Source organism: Danio rerio, chromosome 22 (assembly GCF_049306965.1).
Source record: "Danio rerio strain Tuebingen ecotype United States chromosome 22, GRCz12tu, whole genome shotgun sequence".
Lineage (NCBI taxonomy): Eukaryota > Metazoa > Chordata > Actinopteri > Cypriniformes > Danionidae > Danio > Danio rerio.
This window is the reverse complement of record NC_133197.1, coordinates 26663425-26677159: the sequence shown is the minus strand read 5'-3', so window position 1 is coordinate 26677159 and position 13735 is coordinate 26663425. Positions and strand designations below refer to the sequence as shown.

At 37.7% G+C, this 13735-nt stretch overlaps 1 long non-coding RNA gene across 2 annotated transcripts in view; it reads left to right on the top strand.

Moving 5' to 3' along the window:
- The window catches only part of LOC141380281 (uncharacterized), a 103230-nt gene that overhangs the window by 13137 nt on the left and 76358 nt on the right, over window positions 1–13735 (top strand). The window contains exons 3-4 of one of the 2 annotated variants that reach the window (XR_012398043.1): window positions 3772–3818; window positions 3916–4487. The exons of the other annotated variant lie outside the window; for it this stretch is intronic. This is a non-coding gene — a long non-coding RNA (uncharacterized lncRNA). Of the gene's footprint in view, window positions 1–3771; window positions 3819–3915; window positions 4488–13735 lie in introns of those variants that run through there. 2 annotated transcript variants of the gene reach the window in all.

Below are 13735 nucleotides of genomic sequence, written 5' to 3'. Positions count from 1 at the left end.
TGGTTATGCCTGGCATTCACACTATTCCGGCACAACCGAACCGTGAAAATTAAATGTTTTGAAAATGCCAGAGACCTTGTTTCAGTGTGAAAATGCTGGTAATTTGTCTGAGTGCAGATTGGCTGAAATGTTGCCTGTTAAAAATGTTGGCCCAACTGTCCACAGTCTCTCTCTCTGGTCTTTTGTGTGTCTACTTTGATTCATCAAGCACCTCTCATTTAACTTTTACACAAGCAGTAGAATGAAATTGTGGATGCCTAGTGACATTATGCAACGCATAGTGATTGTGAATTGTGATGTACAGTATTATACTTTTTAGGTTGTATAGTGTGGACGGAGATAGTTTTTTCTGATTAACAAAAGGTCAATATGGATGAGCAGTGTTTTTATTCTAAAGTGCAGTTTTTTTTAAATGCATACAGTACTTATCAGCACTATAGTCAGACTTTGCTAGGGGCTTTTTGGCTGAGTGAGCATGTTGAATCGATGAGAGAGTAAATTCTGATTGGGAGTTGAGTTAGCAAACACTTCAAGATTGCACAGGGAGAAGGCTGTTCTAATTTGATGTCATCTAACAATACCTGAGCATTTAAGTCTGCAAATATATGTGCCATGCACCGTCTGGAATGAAGACCCAGGCCCACTTAAGGTGATGACACAATGAGCTTTCATTACCAATAGTTATTTGTTGTCTGTCTCTTGTGTCAGGGCTCTTTGGCTCATAAACTTATTGCGTTTTACTCTGCACTGTTCCTAATGTCAAAGTAGGGCTGGGCAATATGGCAAAAAAAAAAAAAATCTCGATTTTTTTTTTATTTATTTTTTTTATAAAATTTGACTGATTCACGATTTCGATTTCGATGTTTTTATTGTGTAACTAGTCAACTTAAAACATTACAACAAAATGACTGAAGTAAAATTCTCTTTATAAGTAACTTGAAAAACCATATGCTTAAGGAACACTGTATTTTTAATGGCCATGCCATGCATAAATTGTTTCAATGAAGTTTATTTGTTTGTTTTTTTCTGTTTTTTTTGTTGCTTGTAGAAAGGATGAACACAAAAATCTTTTAACAGAAGGCGGTTGCAAGCCTTAAAAATACACACATTATTGATAACCCTGCGAATCCAGACCTTATCCATTAATGATTAAGCATGAACATTTAAAGCACTAGTTATCCTTGCCCATATGCGTTCATGACTTCACACATTATACAAAGTGTGTGCAGTGTACGTTACCTTATGGAGTCACTCTCTTGGCATTGCATATTGGCGACGCATAAAACCCTGTTATGTGCAATTCTTTCATATACACGAGTCCTGTCTTTAATCCGCTGTTCAGGTAACCAAAATGTCGGCTACTTGATGTTTAACTATCCGCTTGTTAAGTGGTGATGTATGTAATACTGTTTCCGGGTCCAAGCCGCCACTCATTTGAGTTAAGAAATCATTCGTTTATGATGACTTTTCATTCATATCACACATTAAATAATTTTTTAATAATTTTTTTTACAAAATCATAGTGTACACAACAATCCCTGGGCTTGCTGCATCACAAATACCAACATTTTAACAATTTATAAAAAAATTAATCACTCTCTGGCCATTGGATATTAGGCATGGACATATATATTGCGATCGTGATTTTCAAAAGTATTAAATCGCTTTGTAAACGTTTATCATTACCATTTCACGAGTCTCCCCATTCAGTAGAATCGAGCGCTTGGACCCGGAAGCCGATTCGCATGACGTCACAACAACAAGCGGATGGGTGTGTCACGGGTAAGATCAATAGCTATAATTACGCAATGCTTATTCTCATTTTAAAAATCACGTGACCATTATCTCACAATGTTTAATAATAAATAATCTGATTTTTTATTAAAACAAAAGTGATTTAGCACTGACAAGCCAACTGCAGAAAAACAAGCAACCATCGCGGCAACCGCAGCAAACACTTTTTCCCGAAGCTCAGCTCTTCATTTTTGCACTTGATTATTATGCGATTAATGTAAAAAAATCTATAATTAATCAGCCTTCAAGTGGTGTGTGTGTGCGCGCCTTTTATCACTGAAGCCGCTCTCTCTTTAAAAAAATGAAAGTTGCTTTGTCTGTCTCCCAATATTTCGGCTTTTAATTGAATAAAAAATTAACAATACTTATTGAAATATTTATTTATTTACATGCTGTTTATTGAGATTTTGTGATCTGGATAGGCTGTCTGATCTATACAGAAGCCATGATGAGATCAAGTTTATCGACTTGATAAGGGAATGTCTTGACAATCCACAAAGACATGACTTAGTAAAGCGTGAAGTCATGTAGGATTTTATTTGTTGCATTAGTCTAAATGTAAATCCTCTCATCAGACCATGCTGGAGTAGCGTTTTTGTATTTGCAGCAGCTCTGCGATGCATGCCCACAACTTCATGCATTGGGTTAAATTAGGCTGTCCAGTCTCTGTGATCAGTCCGTCACTACCATGATTGAAACCCAGACAGGCAGTCAGGTAATACAGAGAGTGAACCAAAGAGCATTGGTGCAATTATAATGTATCTAATGTGTTTTTTTTGTTGTTGTTTTTTTTAATAAAAAAAATATATGATTTCTCGATTTAATTCAAAATTAAATCATCTTAAAACATAAATTAAAATTAATCAAAAAAAATCGCCCAGCCCTATGTCAAAGTTATCTTCACTAGTCTTAACAAGACTAGACAAGCTTGCATAAACAAGCAATAATAATAATAATGATTCCTTACATTTATATAGCGATTTTTCTGGACATTCAAATCACTTTAAACATTTTTGGGGGGAATCTCCTTATCCACCACCTGTGTGCAGCATCACCAGACTGCACATCACACATCAGCTGATTGGTGGAGAAAAGACAAAGTGATGAAGACAATTATAATATGGGGATGGTTAAGAGGCCAGTGGGCAAATTTGGCCAGGATGCTGGGGTTAAACCCTTACTGTTTTTCAAAAGACAACCTGGAATTTTTAACAACCACAGAGAGTCAGGACCCAGTGATGTCTCACCCAGTGCTCACTGAGCAGTATAGAGTCCCCATCAATATTCCGGGGTGTTAATACCAACATAAACCGCAGGTTGAGTGCCCCCTACTGATATCACTAAGACTAGCTTTGCTGAGAGCTAGCTGCTTGTAAGTAAATGAAGCTGTTTGACTAGTGAACTAGTGTTTGACGCAACTATTTTACACAATGTCCAAAAAGTGGTGAATTCGTACAAATTCATGATTTTGCCATGAAGGCATAAGATTTTTAAAAGTAGTCGTGCCACCAAACCTTACCCCTATACACATTGAGGGGATGAGCAAATCTTACTATATCATACGAAAGAGAAAATACAAATGAATGTGGATTAGCCACTATAGATTTGCCATGTGATTGAGTTGGAAAACATACTAATTAAATAACTTGATGGTGACAAATGTAAAGCCACGGTCACTGCACTTTTCACCCCATAGACATCTATTCATATACAGACCGGAAATGCAAGCTCATGCGACAAGTTTATGTTGCTGTGTTTCAGCTTGGTGAACTCTGACCTGTGAAATTACATCACGTGATTGCTTGAGACCAACAGCATATTGAAACGTGACCCCTCTTTAAATAATAATTTAAATAAAATTTTAAATATGGTGCAGTCGATAGCTTTATTGATGTCTAATCATCTTGTTTTATCCAAGCCCTTTTCAAAGCCCTGTATGACAGAATTTTCAATGCACAAACTCTCTTGTGATCACAGCTAAAACCAGCATCCAAAATGCAACGGTGATGGCAAGCCCTACTAATGTAAGAGGAGAACAGCCAACCATTTGAGATTGATGTTAAATACTGTATTATTTAGCCGGTGAATGCTAATGTAACATAAATATCCATTATTCAACAGAACACAGTTGGATATTGGATGATGGGGTTTGATAACTCATCTGTAACTCACTGAAGAGAAAGAAAAAGAAGGAATGATAGATCCTGCGGGGTGCGGCGTTTTGGACTCAGTTCACTATCAATAAGCAGGCCCAATTTTTTCCTCATGAGCTGGAAGGAAACCTACAGCAGATGGATAGACTGTCTGTATTAACAGGCCATATCATTAGACCTGCCTTCTAATGTGAGGGTTTGGTCCTTTCCCAGTGGTTTCTTAATTATAGCCATTTTAATCAGAGGTACATTGTTTTAACCATGTGCACAGTGATTAGAGAGGTTGACCGAAAGCCAGGGAAGAAAACTATTGCTGCTTGTAAAGACTCTACTTGTTTTGCTAAGGAAAAAGTCCGTTAGGAGACACCAGCAGAAGGCAAACATGGAAAATCCATTCGGATGTTTTGAGAATGTTTTTCATTACCAATTCCTCGGCTTCATCTTGTCTAATCTGTATCTGTCATCTACAGTTCCGGAACAGCAAGATTATGAACTTATAATCAAGAAGTATAAATAAAACACAATAAAACTGGTCACAGTATTTCAATTCTGTCCTTTGTAACTCCATTTAGAGTAAGTTAGCCACAGTGTGTTCTTGTTATAGGTCATGCAAGGGCCTTTTCTTTTTTTACTACAACGGGCATTTGACAAACAGCTCCTTTCGTTCCCTTTAAACATATAATTAGATGAAAATGCCACAAGACAGAATCAAAGCCAGGGCCATAATTAGTCCAAGTGTAAAAGCAGTTTCGCCTCGTCTTGATGGTTAGTGTCTGGTGCGAGGTGACAGATCCTTAAATCTTCGAAAGCTCGTGTGAACCCTGTCTCTTTCTCATCTCTCATGGCTGCCCTCTCGTCTAGAGCCTCTGAAACATAAACAGTATATTTGGTGATGGTGTGTGTGGGGTTTGTCAGATTTATGGGCATCAAACTTTGTGGAGAGGAGGGGAAACTCGGCACACCCTGCTAAAGAAATTTAGGAGGAACTTAAAGTTGGCACTTCAATTAAGCATAACTGAGAGGTCTAACTAGTCGCTTTTGAGCTATAAAGTTGCTTTGGTGGGACCTTCAGAGCAGGATTTCAGCAGAAGTTGTTCTTCTCAGCCGGGCTGGCCTTGACCTTCAACCCCATAATGCTGGGGAACCCGTGCAGTGTTGAGTTCCCAATGCAGCTTCGTGGTGGCTGGGTAATCTCAGAGGTCGCGCTCCCTGTGGGAACAAGGCTCCTGGTTCCTCTTCAGGCCAGAGATGACTTGTAAAACATGGTCACAGGAGAGAGATAGGCTACTCTGACCTGACATTAAACTGTAGATTCTCAGACCAAAACTAATAACTTAGAACTTTGTGCTTTCTAACTATTCTCCATCTTTTTAGTTCAATGGCTATATTCAGGAGCAGTGGGTAGTTAATTCAGCTACTCGCAGATTAAAGACTAGCTCTTTCTGGGCATCATCTGAACTGAAACTGACTTATCTGTGAAGCACATAGATTTTCAAGTATTGTGTTGTGTTGTGTGTGTTGTGTTAGCATATTGCTACAGTAAGCTGCGTTGGTCAGAAGTTTTATTTATGATTAACTATGGGCCCTATCATACACCTGGCACAATAAGATGCATTCTGTGTTTGACCCCACGTGTTGCTATTTTCAGCCCAATGCAACCTTAATTTTCCAACCCAGGCTCATTCTGAAAACGTAGTCCAGCGGACGTTTCTGGAGACCGTAAAAATACGTCCCGGGAGGTACGTATGGCTGCATTTCATTTTTTTAAGCGTATGCTACAGAGCGGTGTGACGCCCTTCCCTTTCGCGCTTGCTGGCTGACAGCTTACCTCCGTGTGGAGGGCTTTCCCGCTGCAAGTCAGTTTGTCCGGTCAGCTCATCGTGTGTGTCGGCGGACTTAAGATGCAGAGAGGAAGAGTTGACAAAGGCGTCCGGGTTCGAGTCCGGGGAAGAGCGGTTCCAGAAACCAGGTAAGACAAAAACAGAATCCAAAAAATAAAGCGAACGAGGTCACAACAGGGTGAGAACAGGTTGAAATCTGAAAAACAGACGAGGGTTTTTCTTTTTCTAGATGGCTTTTTAAAATTATTGCTCGGGTTTAGGGAAGTGAGCGGGCGGGCGGGTCAATTGGTAAAACTTGTTGGGTTCAGGGAAGGAGGAGGGTGGGTCAGCCGATTGGCGAACGGCACCCGCGAGAGACGTTCGAGATACAAAAAAGCGTGCACAGCGGCCTCTCGCGAATTCGCGAAAACAAAAACTGCACAAATACATACCTCCTGGGACGTATTTCGTGGTCTCCAGAAACGTCCGCTGGATTACTGTAATGAAGTTTACGGCCCTTTGGCCGCCGGGAAGAAGGAGGCGGAGAACCGACGCAGTTTTTAAAATATTTATTTATAACATGAACGGCAGCTCCTCACGGAGACTGCCGTCTAAACCAAAACAAACGGACGGCAGCTCCTCACGGAGACTGCTGTCAAACTAAAAGCAAAAGTAAAATATGTCCGGGCCCGGTCCTCTCTCGGCTTCCTCTGCCATCGTTACTCCTTTTAAAAGAGGTGTGTTAAGGCACATTGTTTTCGCGTTGCTATTTTGAGGAACTAAAATAGACTGTGTAATAGACCAGTTGAGAGCAGGTCTAAAATCCAGCGCATAGCGCGTTAGTTGTGCGCCTCGCTTACACATTGCTTAAAACACGCAGAATGTACAGCAATACACAAATATCTTTACAATGTAAAAGAATTAAAGCCTTAAAATATTACAGAAATTATTACTTTTTACATAGATATAGAAACCACTGCCTCCATGCCTTCTTCATCTCGGGGGGCTTTTTTTAGTTTATTCATGACAACTTGCTCTCGTATAATGTTCTTATTATTATTAATATGATTTATTATATGCATATTTTTATTTGATTTCCATCCAAATAAAATACTTTCATTTTTAGTTTAGTTTTAGTTTAGATTACAGTTAAACTTTGCAAGTTTTATGGTTAATTAAAATCCCATCTGGACACTGCAGATCCTGCGATGTGACTATTGCAGATTCACACACTGCAATGTCAATACTGAAATTATATATTGTGCAGCCCTAATATATAGGGCATCACAGCAAGAAGGTCACTGGTTCGAGCCCCGGCTGGCCCTGTTGGAATTTCTGTGTGGAGTTTGCATGTTTTCCCCATGTTTGTGTGGGTTTCCTCTGGGTGCTCCGGTTTGCCCCACAGTCCAAAGACATGTGGTATAGGTGAAATAGGTAAGCTAAATTGGTCATAGTGTATGTGTGTTAATGCAAGAATGTATGGGTGTTTCCTAGTGTTTGGTTGCGGCTGAAAAGGCATTCGCTGCATTAAACATATGTTGTATAAGATGGCGGTTAATTCTGCTGTGGCTACCCCTGATTAATGAAGGGACTTAGCCGAAAATAAATATATATATTTATACTATTACATTTTTTGTATTTAATAACATTAAATACATTTTAAATAATGCATGCTAGATCTCTCTACACATTTACTTTAAGGCTGGAAATGTATTTTCTGCGCAAAAAAATATATTTAGAAATATATTTTGGTGAAATTATAAATATGAAAAAAAAATATTTTATTGAAAAGCACAGATACAGCAATATATTTTGGCCAGGAAAAAGTATATTGTTTTACCATATGGGATGCTATGTAGCTTGCTAGATTATAAGAATGTTGCTATTTCAGTCAAATAATTCATCTTTGTTGGTGTGTGTTCGGCATCTGAGGCTCTAAACAACCCGCTGGGAGGACTAACAGACCTTTAATGCAGCTGTCAAAATTCACAACTCCCACAACCCAAACACCACGGCCTAAACCTCTCACACTTGCTGACCATTATTCCCTTGAGCTGTTCTTTTGAAATCAATCTCAGAAAAAAAATGGTAGGGTAATTGCTACGATTGATGATGATTCATTTTTTTACGACAACATAATTTAAACAGCATTCCTTTTTAGTGTTACTGTTAATTGCTGGTTCTCTACAGCCAAGTCGTTTAAAACTGTACTGCTCTGTTCGGTCAAATAACCCTCATAAATATTTTTTGTAGATTTTGGACCTATGTCCTAGTTAAACATACTGAATCTGCACTTTTACTTATGGCCCATTGCTTGGCTCTGATCAGCTATACGGGGGTAAATGGCCTCATCTACACAGATGGAAATAGTGAGCTCAGTGCACTGCAATTTAGCAAAGAGAAAAATGAGGCTAGAGTTTGTGTGCGTCTGTGCTGGTTTTTTGATTATTTATGTATGTCCGTATGAAAAATAAGCGATCAGGTTGCTTTCCCCTATGTGTGTGCGAGAACAGTCCTATGCAGATGTTGATGGCCATTTCTGAATTTTAGTCCTGCATTGATTGAGTGGGACACAAATAGATATTTTAGTAGAAAAACAAAGGGCGGCAAAGGGTACTTTCTTCAGATTAAGAGCTCACACACTTTTAACAATTTATTCCTGTAGAATCTACTGTAACTTACTGGCAGCAGTTCGCCATTAAATTACTGTAAATCAGTTAAAGCAAAAATACTGTATTTACATTTATAGCACTACTTGTCTTCCTATACATGCATTTACAGAATTGTATGTATAGGGTGTCCGCTGGGTCTTAAAATGTCCTAAATTCACTGAAATATAGAGTTGAGAAACTATTACGTCAATTTGTATGCAAAAACCCGGAAGCGAGTTAGCATTTTAGCACTTCCGGTTCCCTCGTCCCAAAGTCAATAGGTTTTTTGAATAGAGTTTCAGTAAAATTGCTTAAATAAGGTCCGTGGCTAACACAAACTTAAGATACTTTCATGTTTTGTTCTACGACATAAAACACATCACTTACAGCACACTCTTGAATTTTTAAATCGGTTATGCTTCTTTAAAAAGACAGTTGATATCAAGTTGCTAAATTGGACTACAAGTGTGTCGTAGACATACGTCATCAAGGTGATCTGGGGCCTCATGTACGAACACTTGCGTGGAAATCTTACTAAAACATTGCGTACGCACAAAGCTGTAAATGTGCGTACGCAGAAAAAAATTCAGACGTATGAAACACTGCGTATGCCGAATCCCACGCATATTCTTTTGTACATCTGAATGAACGTGAAACTGAGCGCAATATGCACGAGCACAAAACCCCTCCCTGCCTCCTCCCCTGTATGAATATGCTAATGACTATGCTAATGGAAAAACCCAACGAAAAAGCAAAGGCAAACGCAAGCAAAAAGAGAAACTTTGAACAGAATGTGAAATGGAGGTGCTGCTTTCGGAGGTAGACCGGAGGAAAACGGTGTTATTTGCAAGTTTGTTCTCCGGAATTAACAACAAAAGAAAAAAATAGAGTGGGAGAGTTTAGCTGATGCGGTCAACACAGTTGGGTCTGAACATTGCACTGAGTGCATTAAAATAAAGAAATAGTGTGGTTTATATCTGTAAAATGTTGCAGGACGTTTAACAGTCTCAGTGGCGCTACTCGTAAGACGCATGTTATCATGAATTGATACGTTCGAGCATGAACTCGGCTCGAATCCAGCGTCTGATGAACTCTTTCTTGTTTTTTCCCCGCTACATATCAGATTTTGCCAACTATTTATCACGAGAAAGACAAGTAGGAATCATCAATAAGTTCATATCAATAAGCATCATATTTTATTTGCACATTTATTGAATGGAAATGTTTCTGATTCACGCATGCAAATTCATCTTCAGATAGTGTCTTTATAGCAATGTGCGTGCAGTAGATCGCTCAGATTACAATGGAAAAACAGGCGACTGCTGCAAATTGTGCTTTAATGTTTAGCTGGTCAAATGTATGGTATGGAAACTTTACATACCTACTAGATGAACCCGTCTCATACAGCTGCCATTGCAAGGCTCAGACACTTTGTAGAGAGGAATTTAACACAACTGCCTCTAGGAGTCGCCAATGGAAATAAAACAGACACGCACAAAAAATGTGCGTACGCCTGCCAGAAAGCTGCCGTGAAGCTGCGCACATTCCCACGTTCAGTTCATCATTAGTAAATCCAAACGTGAGCGATTCTGAGCGTGAAACCTGGCGTACGCAAAGTTTTTGTGCGTACGCAGCGTTGATACATGAGGCCCCTGGTCTGGAGCACAGCTCGCTTGGGTTGGGCATTTGGATTTGTCTGTTATTTAGGTATTTTCATGAAAGGTATTTTATAGTTTGTAGTATTATTCTAATTGGGAATTCAGATTGTGTGTAGATAATTCCTTCACTTATAAAGACAGTCAAGACACATTCATTTGTTGATCATTTTTTTAAAATTTATAAATATTATGAAGATACTGCTTACCAGTGCAGCCTCCTGCTCTCAGTAATGCAAACGTGTGAATAAATGTGTAAAAATACATGCATGTTAACTGCCATTTTAACGTGATCAAGTGATTTTTTTTCTTTTTTTTTTCTTTATCTGAACACATTTACCTCTGTCATAACTGTAATATTTACACTCCTCCATAAAATGTGTAGCAGATGTGACTGTATGGGCTGCTTTTCACTGTACGTCGTGACATAAAAGGAATATTGAATGTTGCTCTGTGTCCAAGATGATGGAACTTGCAGGCATTTGATAGACTTGTTCCTCCTCACGCCTCATTTCTGTCATCTGTTAAGGTAAGCAGGCTGTGTGCATGCGAGCGATACACTTATTTAAATATGTCTCATGATAATACAATGTAGGCAGATTTATACACAGTTTTAAAACTTTTAGAACTGCAAAGCAAAACAGATGTATTTCCCACGTAAAAACGATTCAAAAGGCACATAAGTCCATGTATTTTTTTTTTATATTTATTTGTTTATAATATGTACCGTGGATTATAATATAATAAATAGAGAGATTAACTCTTTGTCATGGACATTATTTCTAAAAATAAGCTTGATAAGTTCTGTAGCAAGGTGGTGCTGACATCACAGAAGAGCGCCCCGAGGGCACTGTAGTCCGTTTATAGCTTAATGTTAGCTTTTCAGTTCTTGCATTTGCATTTAGATCCAAAAGTGCTTAAGTGGACAAAACGTGTAAGTGTAATGAACAGAGTTTGAACACAGAGCTTATTATTTGCTATTTTCGAAAACCCTATGGGAAAATCCTATAGGGATTTTCACGAGGGAAGCAGTTTTATGCTAGCAGCCGATTAGCCAACAAAGTGACGTCATAGTTCCTCCACTCTATTGGGTTGTAGGTCTTAAAAAATTTTAAACAGGTCTTTATTTTATTTTGTCTAATTTAAGCTACTCAATCAGGCCGACATCCAACCAATCACTAGCAATCCATTTAAAAAAAAACTTATTTTTTATGTTTAAGTTTTTTATCGCAGGATACTTTTTTTGCTGCAAATTCCTTATTAAAAAACAAAACAAAACAAAAAATTATTATTTGATTCCTCATGATAATACAGAAAATAAACCAATAAAAAACCTTGTATAAGTCTAAAATTTCATTTTTTTCATTTTTAACGGTCTTAAAAGGTACTTAAAAAGTCTTAAATTTGACAGGATGAAACCTGCAGAAACCCTGATGTATATCTTTACTCTAAAATATATATATATATACATTTTTCACAATGCAACTTTAAGTCCTTAAAGGCCATACATTATTATACTTTTCCTTCTTGTTTTCTCACGATCACTACTTAATTTTCTCATGATCTTGACCTATCAAAAGTTATTTTCTCGTGTTCACTACTTAATTTTCTTGTGATCTTGACCTATTAAAGGTTGTTTTTCATTATCACAACTTAATTTTCTCATTATTTTGACATAAAAATAGTTGTTTTCTTAAATGTACAACCTATATTTTTCAGCTTATTTTAAGAGGATGCCCTAGACACGCATACAGTATAGCTTCATACCACATTATTTGCAGGAATTTACTTATTAAAGTAATTGTACTTTTGTAATATTGAACTTAATTGTACTATTGAACTTGCAAAAAGGATGCATTAAAGCTAAAGCAGGATCTTCAAAATTCTTCATAATCTAATTCATATATGGAATTACTTATTTTGCTCCATATAGAACTATGTTTTAGAATGATAAAAGTATTATTGTAAACAATTATATATAATCATATACATAAATATAATCTTAAATGTAGATTAATCACAAGCATTTTTGTAGCATAATGCCTTCCAGAAGCTCCAGAAACAACAAGTTTTTCATACATTAAAGGGATAGTTTACCCCCGAAAAAAAAGTACTCACCATTTACTCACTCTTAAGTGGTTCCAAACCATTAAGTAGTTCCAAACCAGAGTTTCTTTACTCTAGTAAACCCAAAGGAAGATAGTCAGAAGAGTGTTGGAAACCAGTAACCATCCAAAAACAAATACAATGAACGTCAATGGTTACCAGTTTCTAACATTTTTCACAATATCTTATTTTCTATTCAACATAAGAAAGAAACTCAAACTGGTTTGTGACAAATCAAGCATTGAAGTTTCAAATGATCCCTCTTATTTTGGTAAAATAATTACCATGCAGATACTTCAAAGTGTGTACTTGTTATATTGATATAAAGGAACATCTTTGTACAGATCAATGATTGATTCGGGAGGCAGAATTGTTTTCTGTGCTGTACTACCTGAACATACTTGTACATTAGCAAATTAACAAGCATGTTTAGCAGCAACATCAGCAAGAGCATCACCTTTAGCTTCCATTAGCTGAGAGATGTGCTTTCACTTAAATCATTGCCAATTTCCTAGGAAGGATCAGGGCAAACATTAAATCTTTCACTAATCCAGCATGCTTAATGGGGGATCCAGCAGAAGTTAGAAATTGTCTAGTTTGCCAAATGACGCAAAAATCATGAATTACCCCAAAAAGCTTATCTGGAATCACATATTTGTAACTGATCCTGAAGCTAACGCACATGCTCTAAGGCTACTAGTTCTGCAGCTTGAGCTGGCTAATGATCTGGTAGACAACTTAAAGCTATTACTTTTGTGGTGGAAGTTACTGCATAACCTGCTCGTCTGTTACCTTCAGTGATTTGTGCTGAACCATTAACAAACAACTCTTTTAAACATTCTTCATTCTCTATGGACGTTTCTGCCACTTCACTTGTAGGTGTATATACAGTAAGCTTAACACAATCATGCATCATTTCTCCTTTATCCTTTGACACAACTTCAGTCAATGCAGACATCATACATGACACCATATCTGCAATTTCAAATTTATCAGACCGTCAAATAATCAACCGTCAAATAGCACTAAATTTGCTATGCGCTTCAAAGCAACTGGCTCTTTCTGTTATTTCGCTCAGCGTTTCACATATTTACCACAGATTGTTAACGATCTGGAACTCTTTGTTAGATTTACAGCTGGCTATTTTCACAACGGCGAAAGGTGTGAGATCATAGAAGACGAATTGTTGAAGAAAAGGAGGACAAAAGGAGCGAGCGAATGCCTGAAGTCACAGGGGTCTGCTGTTCAGTTCTGTTGAAACAGCTGCACTTTTACATTTAAAGAGTCCAGTTAAAGGTGACCTAAGGTTTTTAGTCATTTCATTGAAATAACAACCAAGGAATGTTTTATGCTTAAAAATTGCATACACACGTGCATGCATAGGCAATCCAGCAATACGCAGCTGGATTGGAACGCTGAGGTGAATGTGTTCTGTTGTTTTGGGAGAAATTCCAGGTACTTCTTCTGGCTTGTTTTGGACATTGAAATGGAGTGTGCAGGGATGTACCGCCAACATGTCGATTAGTTAAGAAAAAAAAAACACTTATGACAGGCAC